The 26879-nt window shown below is 49.1% G+C and overlaps 1 protein-coding gene across 1 annotated transcript in view; it reads left to right on the forward strand.

The window, feature by feature from the left end:
* Nucleotides 1-4085: 4085 nt before the first annotated feature.
* Nucleotides 4086-26879, forward strand: part of C1GALT1 (core 1 synthase, glycoprotein-N-acetylgalactosamine 3-beta-galactosyltransferase 1) — a 59315-nt gene continuing 36521 nt past the window's right edge. Inside the window, exon 1 of the mRNA XM_038770328.1 lies at nt 4086-4189. The gene's annotated coding sequence lies outside the window, so the exon portion shown is untranslated. The remainder of the gene's footprint in view (nt 4190-26879) is intronic.

A 26879-nucleotide genomic window follows, 5' to 3' on the forward strand; every position in this document is an offset into this window, starting at 1 on the left:
AACTGGCGGAGCTGGGATTTGAACACATGACCTCTGACTCCAAAGCCCGGGCTCTTGCCACTGTGCCGTGCTGCTTCTCTCATAATAATAATGATGATGATGATGGTATGTGTTAAGCGCTTACTATGTGCCAGGCACCGTTCTAAGTGCTGGGGAAGAGACAAGGTAATCAGACTGTCCCACGGTGGGCTCACACTTTTTTAATCCTCATTTTCCAGATGAGGGAACTGAGGCCCAGAGAAGTGGAAGTGACTTGCTCAAAGTCACCCAGCTGACAACTGGCGGAGCTGGGATTTGAACCCATGACCTCTAACTCCAAAGCCCGGGCTCTTGCCACTGAGCCATGCTGCTTCTCTCATAATAATAATAATAATAATAATGATGATGGTATGTGTTAAGCGCTTACTATATGTGCCAGGCACCATTCTAAGTGCTGGGGAAGAGACAAGGTAATCCGATTGTCCCACGGGGGACTCACACTTTTAATCCCCATTTTCCAGATGAGGGAACTGAGGCCCAGAGAAGTGGAAGTGACTTGCCCAAAGCCACACAGCCGACAAGGGGCAGAGCTGGGATTCGAACCCATGACTTCTGACTACCAAGCCCGGGCTCTTGCCACTGAGCCACGCTGCTTCTCTCATAATAATAATGATGATGATGATGGTATGTGTTAAGCGCTTACTATGTGCCAGGCACCGTTCTAAATGCTGGGGAAGAGACAAGGTAATCCGATTGTCCCACGGGGGGCTCACACTTTTAATCCCCATTTCACAGATGAGGGAACTGAGGCCCAGAGAAGTGGAAGTGACTTGCCCAAAGTCACCCAGCTGACAACTGGCGGAGCCGGGATTTGAACCCATAACCTCTGACTCCAAAGCCCGGGCTCTTGACACTGAGCCACGCTGCTTCTCTCATAATAATAATGATGATGATGATGGTATTTGTTAAGCGCTTACTACGTGCCAGGCACCGTTCTAAGTGCTGGGGAAGAGACAAGGTAATCAGACTGTCCCACGGGGGGCTCACGCTTTTAATCCCCATTTTTCAGATGAGGAAACTGAGGCCCAGAGAAGTGGAAGTGACTTGCCCAAAGTCACACAGCTGACAATTGGCGGAGCAGGAATTTGAACCCATGACCTCTGACTCCAAAGCCCGGGCTCTTGCCACTGAGCCACGCTGCTTCTCTCATAATAATAATGATGATGATGATGGTATTTGTTAAGCGCTTACTACGTGCCAGGCACCGTTCTAAGTGCTGGGGAAGAGACAAGGTAATCCGATTGTCCCACGGGGGGCTCACACTTTTAATCCCCATTTTCCAGATGAAGGGAACTGAGGCCCAGAGAAGTGGAAGTGACTTGCCCAAAGTCACACAGCCGACAAGGGGCAGGGCCGGGATTCGAACCCATGACTTCGGATTCCCAAGCCCGGGCTCTTTCCACCGAGCCACGCTGTATCATCTCAGAGCGTCCCTCGTCCTGCCTGTTGGCCGGGCCCGGGCACCGTGAGCACCGTGGGACGGGCGAGGGTGAGCCGGGGTGAGGGAGGAGGAAGCGCTTTCCGGTGGTGATGACGGACGGGAATTACGGAATCAAAGAGTTGGCACCTTTCTTGGCTCTCCTCCCGGCTCAGATCCGGGCCTCCCTCAGGGCAGGAACTTCACCTGAGCTCCACAACCCCTGCTCCCTATTTAATCCTATTTATTATTCATTCATTCATTCATTCAATTGTATTTATTGAGCGCTTACTGTGTGCAGAGCACTGTACTAAGCGCTTGGGAAGTACAAGTCGGCAACATATAGAGACCGTCCCTACCCAACAGTGGGCTCACAGTCTAGAAGGGGGAGACAGACAACAAAATATGCTTTTGTAAAACACACACATTGGATGTGAATAGAGATGTTAGTTTTGTTTCTATGTGCACGTGTGGGCAATGCAGGCAAGAAGGGAAAAAATGGACTTTAAAATGGATTTCCACGGTGAATTTTATCAATATAGTTATATTCAGAAAGCATGGATGATTTCTTAACTGGCATCTGCTCTCCGGGCTTTGAGTCTACCAAATCAGTAACATGCCAGGACTTAATTGAGTTTCATCTGGGTAAATAAATTATTATAAAACTGTAAACAAGGAGGTATGGTAAACACTGCCAGGAAGTAATAAATATCGTTAATAATAACAATAATAATGATAGTGGAATGTGTGAAGCACTTACTAGGTGCCAAGCGCTGCTCTAAGCGCTGGGGTGGGTACAAGGTCATGAGGTATCTTGCAGACTGTGAGTCCACTGGTGGGTAGGGACTGTCTCTAAATGTTGCCGAACTGTACTTTCAATCAATCAATCAACCAATCAATTGTATTTATTGAGCGCTTACTGAGTGCAGAGCACTGTACTAAGCGCTTGGGAAGTACAAGTTGGCAACATATAGAGACAGTCCCTACCCAACAGTGGGCTCACAGTCTAAAAGGGGAAGACAGAGAGCAAAACCAAACATACTAACAAAATAAAATAAATAGGATAGATATGTACCAGTAAAATAAATAAATAAATAGAGTAATAAATATGCACAACCATATATACATATATACAGGTGCTGTGGGGAAGGGAAGGAGGTAAGATGGGGGGGATGGAGAGGGGGACGAGGGGGAGAGGAAGGAAGGCGCTCAGTCTGGGAAGGCCTCCTGGAGGAGGTGAGCTCTCAGCAGGGCCAATCAATCAATCAACCAATCAATCAATCAATCGTATTTATTGAGCGCTTACAGCATGCAGAGCACTGTACTAAGCACTTGGGAAGTCCAAGTTGGCAACATATAGAGACAGTCCCTACCCAACAGTGGGCTCACAGTCTAAAAGGGGGAGACACACAACAAAACCAAACATACCAAGAAAATAAAATAAATTGAATAGATATGTACAAGCAAAATAAATAGAGAAATAAATATGTACAAACATATATACATATATACAGGAGACAGACAGGATGGACAAGATGGAGAAGGTGCCAACAAGAAGGTTGGCATGAGAGGATTGGAGTGTGCCCACTGGGCTGGGGGAGAAGAGGGAAGTGAGGTAGAAGGGGGCGAGGGGATGGACGGCTTTAGAGCCCATGGTGAGGAGGTTTTGTTTGATAAGGAGGTGGATGGACAACCACTAGAGATTTGTCCTTTGTGTGACCTTGGGGAAGTCACTTCACTTCTCTGGGCCTCAGTTCCCTCAGCTGTAAATTGGGGGTGAAGACTGGGAGCCCCATAATAATAATAATAATAATGGCATTTATTAAGCGTTTACTATGTGCAAAGCACTGTTCTAAGCGCTGGGGAGGTTACAAGGTAATCAGGTTGTCCCACGTGGGGCTCACAGTCTTCATCCCCATTTTACAGATGAGGGACCTGAGGCCCGGAGAAGTGAAGTGACTTGCCCAAAGTCACCCGGCTGACAAGTGGATTGGAACCCACGACCTCTGACTCCAAAGCCCGGGCTCTTTTCCATCGAGCCACGCTGCTTCTTCTTTATTAAGCGCTTACTATGTGCCAAGCACTGTTCTAAGCGCTGGGGAGGTTACAAGGTGATCAGGTTGTCCCATGGGGGGCTCACAGTCTTCATCCCCATTTTACAGATGAGGTAATGTGGGACGGGGACTGGTAGCTCGGATCGACGCCAGCGCTCAGTACAGAGCCTGGCACCTGCTAAGCACTTGATAAACACCACAATTATTATTATTATTATTATTTGGCAAAAATCGGCCTCTCCCCCCCCTCCCCTCTGTGGGCTCCCGGTGGGCGTTTCGCCCTCCCACCGCTGGGGGCGCTGTGGCGCCCGCCTCTACGCGCCTCCCCCCTCCCGCCAGGGGGCGGGGCCGTCCCGAGGCGGCGGCCAATCCCCGCGCGCGGCCGGAGGGCGCGGCCCCGCCCCTTCTCCCGCCCACGGTGACGTCAGAGCTGGCGGCGGGGACTGCGGCTGCGCAGTAGGAGGCCTGTCCCGCTCCAGTCCCTTCGGCGCTAGCGGTCGCGGCCGCGGCTGCGCAGTAGGGGTTGGCGGTGGGGGTGGGGGTGGGGGGGGGCAGGAGACTCCGCCCCCCGGGCGCGCGCCCCCTGGCGGCCCCGCCCCTCGGCCGGCCTCCGCCTCCTCCTCCTCCTCCTCCTCCGGGAAGGCCTCCGCCCTGCAGCCCCCGGAGACGACGGACAGAGGTAGGACGGTCGGACCCGCTGCTGCCCGGGGCCCCGGGACCTCCTGGGCTCCTCCCTACCCATCAGCCTCCCTGCCTGGGCCCCTCTCTGCCCATGGGCCTCCCTACCCGTCATCCTCCCTGTCTGTTGCCCTCCTTACCCGTGATCCTCCCTGCCTGTGGTCCTCCCTACCCGTTATCCTCCATGCCTGTAGTCCTCCCTACCCGTGATCCTCCCTACCCGTTATCCTCCATGCCTGTGGTCCTCCATGCCTGTGGCCCTCCCTACCCGTGATCCTCCCTGTCTTTGGTCCTCCCTACCCGTGATTCTCCCTGTCTTTGGTCCTCCCTACCCGTGATCCTCCCTGCCTGTGCTCCTCCCTACCCGTGATCCTCCCTGCCCATGGTTCTCCCTACCCATGATCCTCCCTGCCCATGGTCCTCCCTACCCGTGATCCTCCCTGCCTGTGCCCCTCCCTGCCTGTGCTCCTCCCTACCCGTGATCCTCCCTGCCAGTGGTCCTCCCTACCCGTTATCCTCCATGCCTGTAGTCCTCCATGCCTGTAGTCCTCCCTGCCTGTGGTCCTCCCTACCCGTGATCCTCCCTACCCGTGATCCTCCATGCCTGTGGCCCTCCCTACCCGTGATCCTCCCTGTCTTTGGTCCTCCCTACCCGTGATCCTCCCTGTCTTTGGTCCTCCCTACCCGTGATCCTCCCTGCCTGTGCTCCTCCCTACCCGTGATCCTCCCTGCCCATGGTTCTCCCTACCCGTGATCCTCCCTGCCCATGGTCCTCCCTACCCGTGATCCTCCCTGCCTGTGCCCCTCCCTGCCCATGGTCCTCCCTACCCGTTATCCTCCATGCCTGTGGCCCTCCCTACCCGTGATCCTCCCTGTCTTTGGTCCTCCCTACCTGTGATCCTCCATGCCTGTGCTCCTCCCTGCCTGTGGTCCTCCATACCCGTTATCCTCCCTGCCTGAGCTCCTCCCTACCCGTGATCCTCCCTACCCCTGATCCTCCCTGTCTGTTGTCCTCCCTACCCGTGGTCCTCCCTACCCGTTATCCTCCCTGCCTGTGGTCCTCCCTGTCTTTGGCCCTCCCTACCCGTGATCCTCCCTGTCTTTGGTCCTCCCTACCCGTGATCCTCCCTGCCTACGGTCCTCCCTACCCGTTATCCTCCCTGCCTGTGCTGCTCCCTACCCGTGATCCTCCCTGCCCATCGTTCTCCCTACCCGTCATCCTCCCTGCCCGTGGTCCTCCCTGCCTGTGGTCCTCCCTACCCGTTATCCTCCCTGCCTGTGCCCCGCTCTGCCAGTGGGCCTCCCTACCCGTGATCCTCCCTGTCTTTGGTCCTCCCTACCCGTGTTCCTCCCTACCCATTATCCTCCATGCCTGTGGTCCTCCCTGTCTTTAGTCCTCCCTACCCGTGATCCTCCGTGTCTTTGGTCCTCCCTACCCGTGATTCTCCCTACCCGTGATCCTCCCTGTCTTTGGTCCTCCCTACCCGTGAGCCTCCCTGCCTATGATCCTCCCTACCCGTGAGCCTCCCTGCCTATGATCCTCCCTACCCGTGATCCTCCCTGCCTGTGCTCCTCCCTACCCGTGATCCTCCCTACCCGTGATCCTCCCTGCCTGTGGTCCTCCCTACCCATTATCCTCCATGCCTGTGCCCCTCCCTACTCGTGATGCTCCCTGCCCATGGTCCTCCCTGCCCGTGATCCTCCCTACCCATGATCCTCCCTACCCGTGGCCCTCCCTACCCATGGTCCTCCCTGTCTGTGACCCTCCCCATCTGTGATCCTCCCTACCCATGGTCCTCCCCATCTGTGATCCTCCCTTCCCATGGTCCTCCCTACCCATGGTCCTCCCCATCTGTGAACCTCCCTACCCATGGTCCTCCCTGTCTGTGATCCTCCCTACCCATGATCCTCCCCGCCTGTAGTCCTCCTACCTCTGATCCTCCCGCCCGTGGTCCTCCCTACCCGTGATCCTCTCGGTCTGTGATCCCCCCTATTCGTCGTCCTCCCTACCCGTGATCCTCTCTGTCTGTGGTCTTGCCCACCTGTGATCCCCCCCGCCCGTAGTCCTCCGTACCTGTGATCCTCCCTACCCATGGCCCTCCCCACCTGTGGTCCTCCCGGTCAGTGATCCTCCCTCCCTGTGGTCCTCCCTACCCACGATCCTCTCCATCTCTGGTCCTCCCTACCCGTGATCCTCAATCAATCAATCGTATTTATTGAGCGCTTACTGTGTGCAGAGCACTGTACTAAGCGCTTGAGAAGTACAAGTTGAGCTCTGTGTGGGACAGGGACTGTGCCCAACCCGATTAGCCTGTAACTATCCTAGTGCCGAGTACAGTGCCTGGCACATTCATTCATTCAATCGTATTTATTGAGCGCTTACTGTGTGCAGAGCACTGTACTAAGCGCTTGGGAATTACAAGCTGGTAATAAGCACTTAACAGATACCACCGTTATGGGCAGCAGTGGGCACCAGGATGGGGATGGGTCTGCGGCGGAAGGTGAACGTGTCCATCCGTGCGTTTGCTGTCTGGCTTTCTTGTCCGTCCGTCAGTCAGTCGTATTCACTGAGCACTCACTGTGTGCACAGTACTGTATTAAGCGCTAGAGAAGCAGCGTGGCTCAGTGGAAAGAGCACGGGCTCTCCGATCTCCCATCCTCGTGTCTCTCTCCACTTCAATCCATACTTCATACTGCTGCCCGGATTATCTTTGTCCAGAAACGCTCTGGGCATATTACTCCCCTCTCAAAAATCTCCAGTGGCTCCCAATCAATCTGCGCATCCGGCAGAAACTCCTCACCCTGGGCTTCAAGGCTGTCCATCCATCCCCTGGCCCCCTCCTACCTCACCTCCCTTCTCTCCTTCTACTGCCCAGCCTGCACCCTCCGCTCCTCCGCCACTAATCTCCTCACTGTACCTCGTTCTCGCCTGTCCCGCCGTCGACCCCCGGCCCACATCATCCCCCGGGCCTGGAATGCCCCCAATCCCTCTGCCCACCCGCCGAGCTCGCTCTCTTCCTCCCTTCAAGGCCCTGCTGAGAGCTCACCTCCTCCAGGAGGCCTTCCCAGACTGAGCCCCTTCCTTCCTCTCCCCCTCTCCATCCCCCCATCTTACCTCCTTCCCTTCCCCACAGCACCTGTATATATGTTTGTACATATTTATTACTCTATTTATTTTACTTGTACATATCTATTCTATTTATTTTATTTTGTTAGTATGTTTGGTTTTGTTCTCTGTCTCCCCCTTTCAGACTGTGAGCCCACTGTTGGGTAGGGACTGTCTCTATATGTTGCCAATTTGTACTTCCCAAGCGCTTAGTGCAGTGCTCTGCACATAGTAAGCGCTCAATAAATACGATTGATGATGATGATGATGGTGATGAGTCACAGGTCATGGGTTCAAATCCCAGCTCCGCCAGTTCATTCTCCCAAGGTCACACAGTGGACAAGTGGCAGAGCCAGGGTGAGAATACCAGGCCCGGGCGCTCCCCATGAGGCCATCCTGCTTCTCCGTTCGTCCGTTTGCCCTCCTACTTAGACCGTGAGCCCCATGCAGGACGCCCACCACGTCTAACCTAATTCACTTGGATCTACTCCAGCGCTTGTAATAATAATAATAATAATAATAATAATAATAATAATAATAATAATAATGGCATTTGTTAAGCGCTTACTATGTGCAAAGCACTGTTCTAAGCGCTAGGGGAGATACAAGGCGATCAGGTTGTCCCACGAGGGGACTCACAGTCTTCATCCCCATTTTCCAGATGAGGGAACTGAGGCCCAGAGAAGCGAAGTGACTTGCCCAAAGTCACACAGCTGGCAAGTGGCGGAGCCGGGATTTGAACCCATGACCTCTGACTCCAAAGCCCGGGCTCTTTCCACTGAGCCACGCTGCTTCTCTAACTTCTCTAGCTTGGAACAGTGCTTGACACGTAATAAGCACTTAACCCGTACCATTAGAAACAAAGACAAGCCTGCGGTCCGGAGGGGCTGGGAGCCACCGAAACAAATGCCGCTTATTGACAGCGTGGCTCAGTGGAAAGAGCCCGGGCTTCGGAGTCAGAGCTCATGGGTTCGAATCCCGGCTCTGCCAGCTGTCAGCTGTGTGACTTTGGGCCAGTCACTTCACTTCTCTGGGCCTCAGTGACCTCATCTGTAAAATGGGGATTAAGACTGTGAGCCCCCCGTGGGACAACCTGATCACCTTGTAACCTCCCCAGCGCTTAGAACAGGGCTTTGCACCTAGTGAGCGCTTAATAAATGCCATTATTATTATTATATAATAATAATATAATAATAATTTTTAGACTGTGAGCCTACTGTTGGGTAGGGACTGTCTCTATATGTTGCCAACTTGTACTTCCCAAGCACTTAGTACAGTGCTCTGCACACAAGCGCTCAATAAATACGATTGATTGATTGATTGATTATAAAAGGGCAGTGGGACAGAGGGTGGGGTGACTCAAAGGGTCTCCATAAAGAGGGTAAAAAAACATCCTTTTAAATCAGCGGGGTTGGGGAAGTCTGAGAGACACTGGCGTGATGCAGATTTCCCCTCCAAGGAGCAGGAAAATTTAGTTCCCGGGAATTCCGTTCCCTTGCGTCGCAGGGTTTTCGTCCTTGAGGTTGGATTTTCGTAGCGGTTCCGGAGAAAGAAGGTTACTAGGGCTACCCGGGCAGTGGCCCATAGGTTTCTCCATCTTGCTATTTACCTTATTTATTTATTTTATTTATTTTTTATTTTTTATTTTTATTTTATTTATTTTATTTATTTATTTTATTTGAACATATTTATTACTCTATTTATTCTATTAATGATGTGGCTATAGCTATACTTCTATTTATTCTGATGGTATTGTCGCCTGTCTACGTGTTCTGTTTTGTTGTCTGTCTCCCCCGCTTCTCGACTGGGAGCCCGTTGTTGGGTAGGGACCAACCTGTACTTCCCAAGTGCTTAGTACAGTGCTCTGCATCGTCATCATCAATCGTATTTATTGAGCGCTTACTACGTGCAGAGCACTGGACTAAGCGCTTGGGAAGTACAAATTGGCAACATCTAGAGACGGTCCCTACCCAACAGCGGGCTCACAGTCTAGAAGGGGGAGACAGAGAACAAAACCAAACATACTAACAAAATCAAATCAATAGAACACACAGTAAGCGCTCATTAAGTTTGATTGATTGATTGATTGACCGTCTCCTCCCCACTTCTAGACTGTGAGCCCGTTGTTGGGTAGGGACTGTCTCTATAAGTTGCCGATTTGTACTTCCCAAGCGCTTAGTCCAGTGCTCTGCACACAGTAAGCGCTCAATAAATGCGATTGAATGAATGCTATTCCTTTGCAGCGTCTCCTCTTTACGAGGAGCGGGCAGAATGTGCCTTTTTTTTTCCTGCTTATTGCCGACGAGGTCATCGTGTGTAAAACGGGGAGAAACGCTCTGTTTTCCCTCCCTTTTGGCCAGTGAACCCCGGCGTACGGCAGGGATCATCCCTACGCCGATTGGGAGGCATCTATCCTAGCGCTCAGCGCAGGGCTTGGTGCAGAGTGGGCGCTTCACCAGTACCGCAGCTATTTTGATATCATTAGGTCAGCCTCAGGAGGTGGAAGGGCATCCGATTTTCTGAAGGTAACAGAGGAAGGGATCATCTTATTCATTCAGTCGCATTTATTGAGCGCTTACTCTGTGCAGAGCACTGGACTAAGCGCTTGGGAAGTCCAAGTCGGCAACATATAGAGAGGGTCCCTACCCCACAATGGGCTCACAGGCCAGAAGGGGGGAGACAGACAACGAAACAAGTAGGCATCGATAGCATCAAAATAGGGAAATAGAATTATAGCTATACACACGTCATTAATAAAATAAATAGAGTAACAAATATGTAGAAATATGCACAAGTGCTGTGGGGAGGGGAAGGGGGTAAGGCTGAGGGAGGGAGTAATCAGGTCACTTCCAAGAGGCCTTCCCAGACTAAGCCCTCATTTCCCCTCCCTATTTATTAATAACAGTAATTATTATTATTATTATTATTATGGTATTAAGTGTTTACTGTGTGCCAGGCACTGTACTAATTGCTGGGATAGATAGATAAATAGATAGATAAATATTTATTTTGTTAATATGTCTTGTTTTGTTGTCTGTCTCCCCCTTCTAGACTGTGAGCCCGCTGTTGGGTAGGGACCGTCTCTACATGTTGCCAATGTGTACTTCCCAAGAGCTTAGTACAGTGCTCTGCACACAGTGAGCGCTCAATAAATACGATTGATTGATTCAAGCAAATCAGATTAGACGCAGTCCCCGTCCCACGTGGGGCCCACGGTCTCAATCCCCATTTTACAGATGAGGGAACTGAGGCCCGGAGAAGTGAAGTGACTCAGCCCAAGGTCACACAGCGGACAAATGGCAGAGCCGGGATTAGAACCCATGACCTTCTGACTCCAGACGGGGGCTGTAGCCACTAGGCCATGCCGCTTCTCAAGGTAGCTTGTGCCTTGTTCATAGAACAGTGCCTGACACATATTAGGTGCTTAACAAATAATATAAAAAAAGGGATTTGTCCAAGGTCACACAACAGACATGTGGCGGAGCTGGAATTAGAACCCAGGTCCCGGGACTCCCGGGCTCTTTCCAATTCTATAATAATAATAATGATGATGGCCTTTCCAATTCTATAATAATAATGATGATGATGGCATTTGTTAAGCACTTACTATGTGCCAAGCACTGTTCTAAGCTCTGGGCTTATCTATACATCTGTACATATCTATTCTATTTATTTTATTTTGTTACTATGTTTGGTTTTGTTGTCTGTCTCCCCCTTTTAGACTGTGAGCCCACTGTTGGGTAGGGACTGTCTCTATGTGTTGCCAACTTGTACTTCCCAAGCGCTTAGTACAGTGCTCTGCACACAGTAAGCGCTCAATAAATACGATTGATTGGGGGGGATACAAGGTAATCAGGTTGTCCCACATGGGGCTCACAGTCTTCACCCCCATTTTACAGATGAGGGAACTGAGGCCCAGAGGAGTTAGGTGATTTGCCCAAAGTCACCCAGCGGACAAGTGGTGGAGCCAGGATTAGAACCCATGACCTCCGACTCCCAAGCCCGGTCTCTTTCCATTCATTCATTCATTCATTCATTCAATCGTATTTATTGAGCACTTACTGTATGCAGAGCACTGTACTAAGCACTTGGGAAGTACAAATCGGCAAAATATAGAGACAGTCGCTACCCAGCAGCGGGCTCACAGTCTAGAAGGGGGAGACGGACGACAAAACAAAACATATTAACAAAGAGAAGACATGATCCTTGCTCTTATTATCGGGAGGGGGAGACAGACACTATAATAAATTGCAGGTAAGGAAAGCAACTGGGAATAATGCTAGGCACATATGTGTAATAACAGTGGTATTTGTGAAGCGCTTAATTACGTGATACAAGCTGATCAGGTTGGACACAGTCCCCGTTCTGGTGCTCACAGTCTTAATCCCCATTTTACAGATGAGGGAATTTGCGCCTCATCCTACCCCTTTCTTCAGCGGTCCGGTTTCCAAGGTTTCTCCTGCTACTGCGGATTTCACCCACTGAACAGCCGGTACTTTGCGTAATTAAGGTATCGGAGCGGACGATCCTTAATCTCGGATGGGAACATCCCGAACGGTGCTATTTTCCCGGGGCTCCTCACGTCAAGGAGGTCGCGATTCCCGGCCCCGCGGGCCCCGGGAAACGGGAGCCCAGAAAGGCGGCCCAGTACCCGGCTAACCATCTGTTGGACACCGCGCTGGGATTAGGCGTCCTGAAAGAACAACATCGGGGGGGAGGCTCTTTGATAGGTGACGAGGGCTGGGCGCTGTTTGGACAGGGCGTAACTCCGTTTCAGCTACCGGAAGACGCCTGCACCTTTATCAAAAGAAAAACCTTTCCGCCTATGTCGAAACGCACCGTGAGCCCGTTGTTGGGGAGGGACCGTCTCTCTCTGTTGCTGATTTGTACTTCCCAAGCGCTCAGTACAGTGCTCTGCACACAGTAAGCGCTCAATAAATACGATTGAAGGACTGAAATAGGGCTTAAGGGTCGGCCGGGGTTTAAGATTGCCGAAGGAACCGACAGTTTTTCCCACACGTTTCCCCTCGGCGCCGGCTAGAGTTCGTGAAGTTGGAAGTAAGATAATAATCATGCTGGTATTTGCTAAGCGCTTACTCTGTGCCAAGCACTGTTCTAAGCACTGGGGGAGATACAAGGTCATCAGGTTGTCCCACGTGGGGCTCACAGCCTTCATCCCCATTTTCCAGATGAGGGAACTGAGGCCCAGAGAAGTGAAGTGACTTGCCCAAAGTCACCCAGGTGACAAGTGGCGGAGCCAGGATTAGAACCCACGACCTCTGACTCCCAAGCCCGGGCTCCTTCCACTGAGCCACGCTGCCTCTCCAGTGCTTAGTACAGTGCTCCGCACACAGTTAGTGCTCGAGAAATATAACTGTTTGATTAATCGACTAGATTAAGCTCGGCTTAACCGAATGGATTATGTAAGTGCTTAGTACAGGGCAAGCGCTTTGTACAGTGCTCCGCACGCAGTAAGCGCTCAATAAATACGATTGAATGGATGAATGAATTAATCTGTTTGCTAACGTGTCATTGCGAGAAGGAAGCAAACCCACTTCAAGACCTCTGGCCTCCTGGCTCTTGAAGCAAACATTTTTCCCCTGCAGACGGAATGATTTCCCCATCCGCCCGATACCGTCCTGTCGGCGGTCCATGGCAGAAAAACGGAAAAGTCGTTCTGGTGGAGTGTTAATTTTGGAGACCCGTTTTTTGATGGTCTGATTAGCGTGTGGGGGATTTAAAAGACAAGAAAATTCCCCCCCCCATTCCACTGCAGAAGTAGAAAAATTGCTGATGAGAGCCAGAGACCAAAAGTTTCTGCTTGCAGATTTGGCGATCACAAAGCGCACATCTCCTTCAGCCTTGACGTCTCTCCGTCTCTGCGGGCTCACATTTCCTCTTGCCTTCGGGACATCCACTTGAACGTGTTTACTGTTCTATTGATTTTGTTAATGATGTGCGTCTAGCTATAATTCTGTTTGTTCTGACGATTTTGAAACCTGTCCACGTCTTTTGTTTTGTTGTCCGTCTCCCCTTTCTAGACGACGAGCCCGTTGGGGGGGGTAGGGCCCGTCTCTATCTGTTGCCGCCTTGGACTTCCCAAGCGCTCAGTCCAGTGCTGTGCACACAGTAAGCGCTCAATCAATACGATTGAATGAATGAATGAATGCCCCGCCAACCCCTCAAAGGAAACCTGTCCAGAACTCCTCGTGTTCCCAGCCAAACCCCGTCCTGCCCGTCTCACGTGCCCAGAAGCTTGGCACTCTTCTGGCCTCCTCTCTCCCATTCAACCCTCATGGAAATGCCATCCCTTCTTCCTTCACAGCATTCCTGGAACCCATCAGGCCAAGCCCTTCTCCTCTCCCGCCCGTGTCGGCCTCCTCGCCGACCTCCCAGCCTCCCGTCTCTCCCCACTCCGGTCCGTGCTTCACTCCGCTGCCCGGATCATTTTTCTACAGAAACGTTCAGGGCAGGTCACCCCGCTCCTCCAAGATCTCTGCACACAGTAGGCGCTCAATAAATACGATTGATGATGATGATCTCCAGCGGTTGCCCATCCACCTCCACATCAAACAGACACTCATCTCCTTTGGCTTTAAGGTCGTCCATCAGGTTGCCCCCTCCTTCCAACCCAGCCCACACACTTGGCTCTCCGAATGCCAACCTTCTCCCTGGGCCTCCATCTCGCCACCGTCCCGCCTCCGGCCTGGGACGCCCTCCCTCCTCACATCCCACAGACTCCCGCTCTCCCCACCTTTAAAGCCCCCCTAAAATCACCCCTCCTCTAAGCCCCCTCTGTTAGGACTCTCTGCCGTCCCCTCTCCATCACCCTTCAGTCCACTCCTCCAAACTGTCAGCTCTTTGTGGGCAGGGATTGTCTCTGTTGCCATATTCTACTTTCCCAGGCGCTTAGTACAGTGCTGTGCACACAGTAAGCGCTCAGTAAATATGATCTTCTAGACTGTGAGCCCACTGTTGGGTCGGGACCGTCTCCATATGTTGCCAACTTGTACTTCCCAAGCACTTAGTACAGTGCTCTGCACACAGTAAGCGCTCAATAAATACGATTGATGATGATGATGTTGATGTTGGGTCGGGACCGTCTCCATATGTTGCCAACTTGTAATTCCCAAGCACTTAGTACAGTGCTCCGCACACAGTAAGCTCTCAATAAATACGATTGAATGAATGAATGAATGGACTGCAAACTCATCGTGGGCAGGGAATGTGTCTGTTCTGTTGTTCTGTTGTCCTCTCCCAAGCGCTTAGTCCAGTGCTCTGCACAGAGTGGCGCTCAAATATCAATCAATCAATCAGTCGTATTTATTTAGTGCTTACTGTGTGCAGAGCACTGTACTAAGCGCTTGGGAAGTCCAAGTTGGCAACATATAGAGACAGTCCCTACCCAACAGTGGGCTCACAGTCTAAAAGGGGGAGACAGAGAACAAAACCAAACATACTAACAAAATAAAATAAATAGAATAGATATGTACAAGTAAAATAAATAAATAACTTGTACTTCCCAAGCGCTTAGTACAGTGCTCCGCACACAGTAAGCTCTCAATAAATACGATTGAATGAATGAATGAATAGACTGCAGACTCATCGTGGGCAGGGAATGTGTCTGTTCTGTTGTCCTCTCCCAAGCGCTTAGTCCAGTGCTCTGCACAGAGTGGCGCTCAAATATCAATCAATCGTATTTATTGAGTGCTTACTGTGTGCAGAGCACTGGACTAAACGCTTGGGAAGTACAAGTTGGCAACATATAGACACAGTCCCTACCCAGCAGTGGGCTCACAGTCTAAAAGGGGGAGACAGAGAATAAAACCAAACGTACTAACAAAATAAAATAAATAGAATAGATATGTACAAGTAAAATAGAGTAATAAATATGTACAAACATATATACAGGTGCTGTGGGGATGGTGACTGAATGAATGTATACAGTGCAGTTCTCTAGACTAATCTTGTTCCCTCCTCATAGCAGACAGATTATTTCTCCCCCCCTCTTCAAAGCCTTTTTTGAAGGCCCATCTCCTCCAAGAAGCCTTCCCTGACTAAGCCCTCCTCTCTTCTTCTCCCACTCCCTTCTGTGTCATTCATTCAGTCATATTCCTTGAGCACTTACTGTGTGCAGAGCACTGTACTAAGCGCTTGGAAAGTACAATACAACAATAAACAGACACATTCCCTGCCCACAGCGGGCTCACAGACCAGAAGGGGGGAGACAGGCATCCAAATCAATCAATCAATCATATTTATTGAGCGCTTACCGTGTGCAGAACACTGTACTAAGCGCTTGGGAAGTCCAAGTTGGTAACATATAGAGACAAATAAGTCAACAAGTGTCACCCTGACTTGCTCTTTCATTTATCCTCCCTCCCATTCCCCACAGCACATAGGTCTATATCTGCAATTTATTTCTTTAGCTGTTTATTTATAGTCATGTCCGTCTCTCCAGTGCTTAGTACAGTGCCTGGCACATAGTAAGGACTTGCCTGTCTTATTTGTTTTGCTTTGTTTTGTTGTCTGTCTCCCCCGCTTCTAGACCGGGAGCCCGTTTTGGGGTAAGGATTGTCTCTATTTGTTGCCGAATTGTACTCTCCAAGTGCTTAGTCCACTGTTGTGCACACACTAAGCGCTCAGTGAATATGTTTGAATGAATGAATGGACTGTGAGCTTGTTGTGGGCAGGAATGTGCCTATTTGTTGTTATATTGTCCTCTCCCAAGCGTTTAGTACATTGCTTTGCACACCATAAGTGCTTAGTAAATATGATTGAATGAATCCTTCCCCCAGCCCCACAGCATTTAGGATCTTTTTACTGTACTCTTTCCCCTCATCTATAATTTATGTTAATGTCTGTCTCCCCTTATAGGCTGCAAGCTCCTTAATGATGGCATTTATTAAGCGCTTACTATGTGCAAAGCACCGTTCTAAGCGCTGGGGTAGGTACAAGGTAATCAAGTTGTCCCACGTGCGGCTCACAGACTTAATCCCCATTTTCCAACTGAGGCCCAGAGAAGTGAAGTGACGTGCCCAAAGTCACCCAGCTGACAAGTGGCGGAGCCGGGATTTGAACCCATGACCTCTGACTCCAAAGCCCGGGCTCTTTCCACTGAGCCACGCTGCTTCTCTGCTTCTCCTTGTGGGCAGGACTCGGGTTTACCAACCCTGTTGTGTGGCGTTCTCCCAAACGCTTACAGCTTTAAGCGCTCAATAAATCCCACTGACCGCCTGATTGAAAACGCCAGTCCTGTTAAAAAAATATGATAATAATAATAACGATGGTATTTGTTAAGCTCTTACTATGTGCTAAGCACTGTCCTAATAATAATAATAATGATGGCATTTATTAAGCACTTACTATGTGCAAAGCACTGTTCTAAGTGCTGGGGAGGTTACAGAGATGATCAGGTTGTCCCACGTGGGGCTCACAGTCTTCATCCCCATTTTACAGATGAGGGAACTGAGGCACAGAGAAGTTAAGTGACTTACCCAAAGTCACACAGCTGACAATTGGCAGAGCCAGGATTTGAACCTGTGACTTCTGACTCCAAAGCCCAGGCTCTTTCCACTGAGCCACGCTGCTTCTCCTAAGCGCTGGGAGGATACAAGGTAATCAGGTCATCCCACGTGGGGCTCACACTTTCAATCCCCATTTTCCAGATGTGGTAACTGAGGCACAGAGAAGTGAAGTGACTTGCCCAGAGTCACACAGCAGACGAGTGGCAAATTTTACTTGTACATATCTATTCTGTTTATTTTATTTTCTTAGTATGTTTTGTTTTGTTGTCTGTCTGCCCCTTCTAGGCTGTGAGCCTGCTGTCGGGTAGGGATGTTGCCAACTTGTCCAGTGCTCTGCACACAGTAAGTGCTCAATAAATATGATAGAATGAATGAATGACAGTGGCAGAGCTGAGATTAGAACCCACAACCTCTGATTTCCTTCCTCTCCCCCTCTCCATCCCCCCCATCTTACCTCCTTCCCTTCCCCACAGCACCTGTATATATGTATAGATGTTTGTACAGATTTATTACTCTATTTATTTATTTATTTTACTTGTCCATATCTATCCTATTTATTTTATTTTGTTAGTATGTTTGGTTTTGTTCTCTGTCTCCCCCTTTTAGACCGTGAGCCCACTGTTGGGTAGGGACTGTCTCTATGTGTTGCCAATTTGTACTTCCCAAGCGCTTAGTACAGTGCTCTGCACATAGTAAGCGCTCAATAAATACGATTGATGATGATGATGATGATGATGATTCCCAAGCCCGGGCTCTTTCCACTGAGCCACGCTGCCTCTCCAACAGTCTCGATGTCGGGTTCTGTAGGCAAACCTCAGCGGTAGCAACGTTCTCCCAATTGGCCTCCGCTCCACCGATTTGGGTTTCAGTCTTCATGGATTCAGTCGTATTTATTGAGCGCTTGCTGTGCACAGAGCACTGTACTAAGCACTTGGGCAAGTCCAATAGAATAATAACCGGACACATTCCCGGCCCACAACGAGCCTATTCGTCCATTCGGTCGTATTTATTGAGTGCTTACTGTGGGCAGAGCACTGTACTAAGCGCTTGGGAGACTAAGCGCTTTAGACTGTGGGCCCACTGTTGGGTAGGCACTGTCTCTATATGTTGCCAATTTGTACTTCCCAAGCGCTTAGTACAGTGCTCTGCACATAGTAAGCGCTCAATAAATACGATTGATGATGAGTTCAGCAGCGGCGTGAGAAGCAGCGTGGCTCAGTGGAAAGAGCACAGGCTTGGGAGTCAGAGGTCATGAGTTCAAATCTAGGCTCCACCGCTTGTCAGCTGTGACTTTGAGCAAGTCACTTCACTTCTCTGGGCCTCAGTTCCCTCATCTGTAAAATGGGGGTTAAGCCTGTGAGCCCCACGTGGGACAACCTGATCAGCTTGTATCTACCCCAGCGCTTAGAACAGTGCTTGGCACGTTGTAAGCACTTAAATACCAAAATTATTATTATTACAGCAGAACAATAAACAGACATATTCGCTGCCCATAATGAGCTTATTCATTCATTCATTCAATTGTATATATTGAGCGCTTACTGTGCACAGAGCACTGTACTAAGCGCTTGGGAAAGCACAACAGAACAATAAACAGACACATTCCCTGCCTACAACGAGCTTATTCATTCATTCAGTCATTTATTAATCAGTCCATCAATCAATCGTATTTATTGAGCGCTTACTGTGTGCAGAGCACTGCACTAAGCGCTTGGGAAGTCCAAGTTGGCAACATATAGAGACGGTCCCTACCCAACAGTGGGCTCACAGTCTAAAAGGGGGAGACAGAGAACAAAACCAAACATACTCACAAAATAAAATAAATAGAATAGATATGTACAAGTAAAATAAATGAATAGAGTAATAAATATGTACAAACATATATACAGTAAGCATTTATTAAATGCTTACTGTGTGCAGAGCTCTGTTGTGAGCGCTTGGAAGAGTCCAGTACAACAATAAGCAGACACATTCCCTGCCCACAATGAGCTTATTCATTCACTCAGTAATAATGATAATATTGTTGGTATTTGTTAAGCGCTCACTATGTGGCAAGCACTGTTCTAAGCGCTGGGGAGGATACAAGGTGATCAGGTTGTCCCAAGTGGCACTCACAGTCTTCATCCCTATTTGACCGATGGGGTAACTGAGGCACAGAGAAGTTAAGTGACTTGCCCAAAGTCACACAGCTGACAGGGCCTGGAATGCCCTCCCTCTGCCCCTCCGCCAAGCTAGCTCTCTTCCTCCCTTCAAGGCCCTGCTGAGAGCTCACCTCCTCCAAGAGGCCTTCCCAGACTGAGCGCCTTCCTTCCTCTCCCCCTCGTCCCCCTCTCCATCCCCCCATCTTACCTCCTTCCCTTCCCCACAGCACCTGTATATATGTATATATGGTTGTACATATTTATTACTCTGTTTATTTATTTATTTATTTATTTTACTTGTACATTTCTATCCTATTTATTTTATTTTGTTGGTATGTTTGGTTCTGTTCTCTGTCCCCCCCTTTTAGACTGTGAGCCCACTGTTGGGTAGGGACTGTCTCTATGTGTTGCCAATTTGTACTTCCCAAGCGCTTAGTACAGTGCTCTGCACATAGTAAGCGCTCAATAAATACAATTGATTGATTGATTGACAGGCGGCGGAGCTGCCGTATTTATCAGGCCCTTACCGTGTGCAGAGCACCGTATGGAGCGCTTGGGAGAGTCCAATAACCAGACACATTCCCGGCCCACAACGAGCTGACAAGTCTAGCGCTTATTCCCTGAAGGGCTTAGCACAGCGCTCCGCGCAGAGTCAGGGCTCAACGCACACCACCGATGGACCGATCGACCCCAGTCCATTCATTCGCTATTTATTCATTTATTCAGTATTTACTGAGCGCTTACCGTGTGCAGAGCAAGGCAGAGGGTGGAGGTGCCTCGTTATTCATTCATTCAGTCGTATTTATTGAGCGCTTACTGTGTGCCCAGCACTGTACTAAGCGCTTGTCCCCCTCTCCATCCCCCCCATCTTACTTCCTTCCCTTCCCCACAGCACCTGTATATATGTTTGTACATATTTATTACTCTATTTATTTATCTTGTACATATCTATTCTTTTAGACTGTGAGCCCACTCTGTTAGACTTTGAGCCCACTGTTGGGCAGGGACTGTCTCTATATGTTGCCAACTTGTACTTCCCAAGCGCTTAGTACAGTGCTCTGCACACAGTAAGCGCTCAATAAATACAATTGATGATGATCTATTCTATTTATTTTATTTTGTTAGTATGCTTGGTTTTGTTCTCTGTCTCCCCCTTCTAGACTGCGAGCCCGCTGTTGGGTAGGGACTGTATGTGTTGCCGACTTGTACTTCCCAAGCGCTTAGTCCAGTGCCCTGCACACAGTAAGCACTCAATAAATGCGATTGATTGATTGATTGATAAGTCAGCAACATATAGAGACGGTCCCTACCCAACAGCGGGCTCACAGTCTAGAAGGGGGAGACAGACAACAGAACAAAACACGGAGATAGGTGTCAGAAAATCGTCAGAATAAATAGAATTAAAGCTATCTGCACATCTTTTAGACTGTGAGCCCACTGTTGGGTAGGGCCCGTCTCTACATGGTGCCAACTTGGACTTCCCAAGCGCTTAGTACAGCGCTCTGCACACAGTAAGCGCTCAATAAATACGACTGATGATGATTAACAAAATAAATAGTAAATATGTACAAGTAAAATAAATGGGGCAGTAAATCTGTACAAACATACGCACAGGTGCCGGTTATAAAAATTACAGTGGCTAATCGAATTCCCGGAGGGAGGGGCACCCACAAAACCCTGCTTACAGGACTGGTTTTCGGGGAGAGGGCGTTCAGCAAGTTCAGCCGAGCGCGAAATCTCCTCACGTCATGCCCCGGCGAACTGTGTAAAGACTGATTAAGGTAATCCCTGCTAAACACCAGTTTATCTCGTTCTAGGGAAGAGCCGTGATTCCTTCCACCTCGACCGGTTCGGCTTGGGATCCTCCTTCCTGTTGGATCGGACTTTCGGGAATTCCAAAGGCCAAGGTTCTTTCTTTCATTCATTCAGTCAATCAATCAATCAATCAATCGTATTTATTGAGCACTTACTATGTGCAGAGCACTGTACTAAGCGCTTGGGAAGTACAAATTGGCAACACAAAGAGACAGTCCCTACCCAACAGTGGGCTCACAGTCTAAAAGGGGGAGACAGAGAACAGAACCAAACATACCAACAAAATAAAATAAATAGGATAGAAATGTACAAGTAAAATAAATAAATAAATAAATAAATAAAGTAATAAATATGTACAACCATATATACATGGTATATACATATATACATATTCAGTCGTATTTATTGAGCGCTGACTGCACAGAGCAAGGTACTAAGCGTCGAACTCTCAGTGGATGCATTCAGTCGTATTCATCGAGTGCTTACTGGTGCGGAGCGCTGTGCTAAGCGCCTGGAAGAGGACAGCGCTTAGTACAGTGCTCTGCACACAGCGCTCGATAAATGCGATTGAATGAATTACCGTAGAACAATTAATATTCCCCCCTTCAAAGCCCTGCTGAAGGCTCACCTCCTCCAGGAGGTCTTCCCAGATTAAGCCCCCCTTTCCTCAGCTCCTCCTCCCCTCCCCATCACCCCGATTCTCTCCCTTTATCTACCCCCCCCCCCACCCCACAGCACTGGTGTATATATGTGCGTATCTATAATTCTATTTATTTATATTGATAAATATATATATATGTATATATGTATACCTGTATATCTGTATATATTTATTGCTCTATTTATTTTACTTGTACATATCTATTCTATTTATTTTATTTTGTTAGTATGTTTGGTTTTGTTCTCCGTCTCCCCCTTTTAGACTGTGAGCCCACTGTTGGGTAGGGACTGTCTCTATACGTGGCCAACTTGTACTTCCCAAGCGCTTAGTACAGTGCTCTGCACACAGTAAGTGCTCAATAAATACGATTGATTGATTGATATTGATGCCTGATGTATGGCTCAGTGGAAAGAGCACGGGCTGGGGAGCCAGAGGTCATGGGTTCAAATCCCTGCTCTGCCAATTGTCAGCTCTGTGATTTGGGGCAAGTCACTTCACTTCTCTGGGCCTCAGTTACCTCATCTGTCAAATGGGGATTAAGACTGTGAGCCCCCCGTGGGACAACCTGATCACCTTGTAACCTCCCCAGCGCTTAGAATGGTGCTTTGCACATAGTAAGCGCTGAATAAATGCCATTATTATGGGTTCTAATCCTGGCTCCGCCACTCGTGTGCTGTGTGACCTTGAGCAAGTCACTTCACTTCTCTGGGCCTCAGTTCCCTCATCTGTAAAATGGGGCTGAAGACTGTGAGCCCCACATGGGACAACCTGATCGCCTTGTATCCCCCCCGCCCCCCCCCCCCAGCACTTAGAACAGTGCTTGGCACATAGTAAGTGCTTAGCAAATACTTACATTGTTGTTATTATTATTCTGATGTGTATATATCTGAGAAGCAGCGTGGCTCAGTGGAAAGAGCATGGGCTTTGGAGTCAGATGTCATGGGTTCAAATCCCAGCTCTGCCACTTCTCAGCTGTGTGACTTTGGGCAAGTCACTTCACTTCTCTGGGCCTCAGTTCCCTCATCTGTAAAATGGGGATGAAGACTGTGAGTCCCACGTGGGACAACCTGATCACCTCGTAACCTCCCCAGCGCTTAGAACAGTGCCTTGCACATAGGAAGCGCTTAATAAATGCCATCATCATTATTATTACTATTCTATGTATTCATTCATTCATTCAGTTGTATTTATTGAACGCTTCCTGTGTGCAGAGCACTGTACTAAGCGCTTGGAAAGTCCAGTTTGGCAGCAGATAGAGACGGTCCCTACCCAACGCCGACGGGCTGTCAGGAGAAGGGGGGAGGGCAGGGGAGCTGAGCCCAGCGCCCAGTGCCTCCATTTGCCGGCTGCCGTTGGGGGGTCCCCAGGCCCTGGGCATCCGGGGGTGGGGGGACCCTGGGGATCCGGGGGCCATCCGGGGATGATCCTGGGGCCCTGGGGATCCGGGGGCGGGAGGCCCTGGGGCCCCGGAGCCCCGGCCCTCTGCCGGATGCGCCAGCCTGCTTACGCAAGCAGCCGAGGTCACCGCCAGTCAGGTGCCAGCTGCATGGGCCACCCTCTGCTTCCTCTTCCTCCTCCTCCCTTCCCCCCTCCTCTCATCTTCTCCTCCTCTTCTCCTCCTCCTCTCCTCCTCCTCCTCCTCCTCCTCCTCCTCCTCCTCTTCTTCTTCTTCTTCTTCTTCTTCTTCTTCTATGGTTGTACATATTTATTACTCTATTTATTTATTTATTTATTTATTTTACTTGTACATTTCTATCCTATTTATTTTATTTTGTTGGTATGTTTGGTTCTGTTCTCTGTCTCCCCCTTTTAGACTGTGAGCCCACTGTTGGGTAGGGACTGTCTCTATGTGTTGCCAATTTGTACTTCCCAAGCGCTTAGTCCAGTGCTCTGCACATAGTAAGCGCTCAGTAAATACGATTGATTGATTGATTGATTCTTCTTCTTCTCTTCTTTTCTTCTTTTTCTTTTTTCTTCTCTTCTTTCCTTCTTTTCTTCTCTTTTCGTCTCTTCTTTTTTCTCCTCTTTTCTTCTCCTCTTTTCTTCTTCTTCTCTTCTTTTCTTTTCTTCTTCTCTTTTCTTCTTCTTCTCTTCTTCTCTTTCTTCTTCTCCTTCTCCTCCTCCTCCTCCTTCTCCTACTACTCCTTCTTCTTCTCTTCCTCCTTCTCCTCCCATCCTCCTCCTCCCCATGCTCCTCCTCCTCCCCTCCTCCCATCCTCCTCCCATCCTCCTCCTCCTCTCCTTCTCCTCCTCCTCTCCTTCTCCTCCTCCTCCTACTCCTCTCCTCCTTTTCTTCTTCTTCTTCTTCTTCTTCTTCTTCTTCTTCTTCTTCTTCTTCTTCTCTTCTTCTTTTTTCTTCTTCTTTTCTTTTCTTTTCTTCTCATCTTTTCTTCTCTTTTCTTCTCTTCTTTTCTTCTCCTCTTTTCTTCTTTTCTTCTCTTCTTTTCTTCTCTTCTCTTCTTCTCTTCTCTTTTCTTCTTCTTCTTCTTCTTCTTCTTCTTCTTCTTCTTCTTCTTCGGCTCCTCCTCCTCCTCCTCCCCCCTCCTCCTCCTCCTCCTCCTCCCCCTCCTCCTCCCCCCCCCCCCTCTCCTCCTCCCCCGAGCCCCAAAGCGGCTTCCAAATTGGGAATTGGGTTGCCCTTGGGACCCGTCCCCCCCCCTCATTCCAACGTGACACTCTTTTTCAAAGCAAATGACTTCAGGAATAGTGAAATTCAATCCATCAGTTGTATTTAGTGAGCACTTACTGTGTGCGGAGCACTGTACTAAGCGCTTGGGAGAGGACAGCAGAACAATATAACAGACACATTCCCTGCCAGCAACAAGCTTAACAGTCTGGAGGGGGAGACAGGCAATATTAAGAAATAAATTACAGATAGAAGAAGTTACAAATGCAAAAGAAATTTTACAGTAACAAAAGAAGTTACAGGTACAAAAGAAGTTATAGATACACAATGACATAGATACAATAAGTTAGAGATAAGTTACAAATATAAGTTACAAGTATAATGTTATAAATATGTTGCAGCTATAATTTATTACGGATATAATAATAAATTGCAGAATTGCTTGCCGTGTTTCCCAGAGGTCGAGTAGGTGGAGGACAAAGGTTGGGGGGGTGGGGACCCAATTGCCTGCCCCAACCCGGACGGTTAGAAATGGGGAACCCTTCTAGACTGTGAGCCCGCTGTTGGGTAGGGACCGTCTCTATATGTTGCCAACTTGGACTTCCCAAGCGCTTAGTACAGTGCTCTGCACACAGTAAGTGCTCAATAAATAAGATTGAATGAATGGATGAATGAATGGGGGGCCACGGGGGCGGGGAGACCCTAATTCCGGGCCCAACAGTTTTGGTTTCCCTCTTCAGTCTGATGGCTCTGATTCTTTTCTGCTTCTCTATTTAATAATAATAATAATGATGGTATTTGTTAAGCGCTTACAATGTGCCAGGCGCTGTTCCAAGCACCGGGGTAGATACAGGGTACTCAGGTGGTCCCATGTGGGGCTCACACTTTTAATCCCCATTTTCCAGGTGAGGGAACTGAGGCACAGAGAAGTGACTTGCCCAAGGTCACCCAGCCGATCAGTGGTGGAGGCGGGATTGGAACCCACCTCCTCTGACTCCCAAGCCCGGGCTCTTTCCACTAAGCCGCTCTGCTTCCCGTGTTAAAGTGGAACTTCCAGGCTCATTCATTCCCTTCAAGGCCCTGCTGAGAGCCCACCTCCTCCAGGAGGCCTTCCCAGACTGAGCCCCTTCCTTCCTCTCCCCCTCGTCCCCCTCTCCATCCCCCCATCTTACCTCCTTCCCTTCCCCACAGCACCTGTATATATGTATATATGCTTGTACATATTTATTACTCTATTTATTTATTTTGCTTGTCCATCTCTATCCTATTTATTTTATTTTGTTAGTATGTTTGGTTTTATTCTCTGTCTCCCCCTTTTAGACTGTGAGCCCACTGTTGGGTAGGGGCTGTCTCTATATTTTGCCAATTTGTACTTCCCAAGCGCTTAGTACAGTGCTCTGCACATAGTAAGTGCTCAATAAATATGATTGATTGATTGATTCATTCATTCAACCGTATGTACTACGCACTTACGGTGTGCGGAACACTAGTCTAAGCACTTGGGGGAGGACAGAGAACATTAATTGGACATGGTCCCAACTCACAACAAGCTGACAGTCCGAAGGGGGGAGATGGACGTTAATATTCCCAGTACTGATCTCTTTCCCCCGTTTCTTTCTCGCTCTTTTCCCCCACTTTCTCCCCCCAGCCCCCACGCAGATACACAATCAATCAATCAATCAATCAATCGTATTTATTGAGCGCTTACTGTGTGCAGAGCACTGTACTAAGCGCTTGGGAAGTACAAGTTGGACAATCATGTACACAATCCATATCCGCCTACACAATCTACTGGGTAGAGCCCGCTTCACATCTCAGCTTAGAGAGGCAGCGTGGCTCAGTGGAAAGAGCCCGGGCTTGGGAGTCAGGGGTCATGGGTTCGAATCCTGGCTCCACCACATGTCTGTTGTGTGACCTTGGGCAAGTCACTTAACTTCTCTGAGCCTCAGGTACCTCATCTGTAAAATGAGGATTAAGACTGTGAGCCCCATGTGGGACAGCTTGATCCCATTGTATCCCCCCAGCGCTTAGAACAGTGCTTTGCACATAGTAAGTGCTTAACAAATGCCGTCATTATTATTATTATTATTATTATTATTATTATTATTATTATTATTATTACTATTAGTATTATTATTATTATTATCCTGGCTCCGCCACTTGTCTGCTGTGTGACTTTGGGCAAGGCACTTCACTTCTCTGGGCCTCAGTTACCTCATCTGGAAACTGGGGATTAATAATAATGATGGCATTCATTAAGCGCTTACTATGTGCAAAGCACTGTTCTAAGCGCTGGGGAGGTTATAAAGGTGATCAGGTTGTCCCGCAGGGGGCTCACAGTCTTAATCCCCATTTTACAGATGAGGTGACTGAGGGCCAGAGAAGTGAAGTGACTTGCCAACTTGTACTTATGTTGCCAACTTGTACTTCCCAAGCGCTTAGTACAGTGCTCTGCACGCAGTAAGTGCTCAATAAATACGACTGATTGATTGCCCAAAGTCACACAGCTGACACTTGGCAGAGCCGGGATTTGAACCCGTGACCTCTGACTCCAAAGCCCGTGGTCTTTCCACTGAGCCACACTGCTTCTCTGCTTAATCAATCAATCGTATTTATTGAGTGCTTACTGTGCGCAGAGCACTGCTTAAGACTGGGAGCCCCATGGGGGACAACCTGATAACCATGTATCCCCCCCCCCCAGCGCCCAGAACAGCGCTTGGCACATAGTAAGCGCTTAACAGATGCCATCATTATTTTGATTATCATCATCTCCGGGCCTCAGTGACTTTGTCTGTAAAGTGGGGATTGAGGCCAG

This window comes from Tachyglossus aculeatus, chromosome 2, assembly GCF_015852505.1.
Source record: "Tachyglossus aculeatus isolate mTacAcu1 chromosome 2, mTacAcu1.pri, whole genome shotgun sequence".
Taxonomy (NCBI): Eukaryota; Metazoa; Chordata; class Mammalia; order Monotremata; family Tachyglossidae; genus Tachyglossus; species Tachyglossus aculeatus.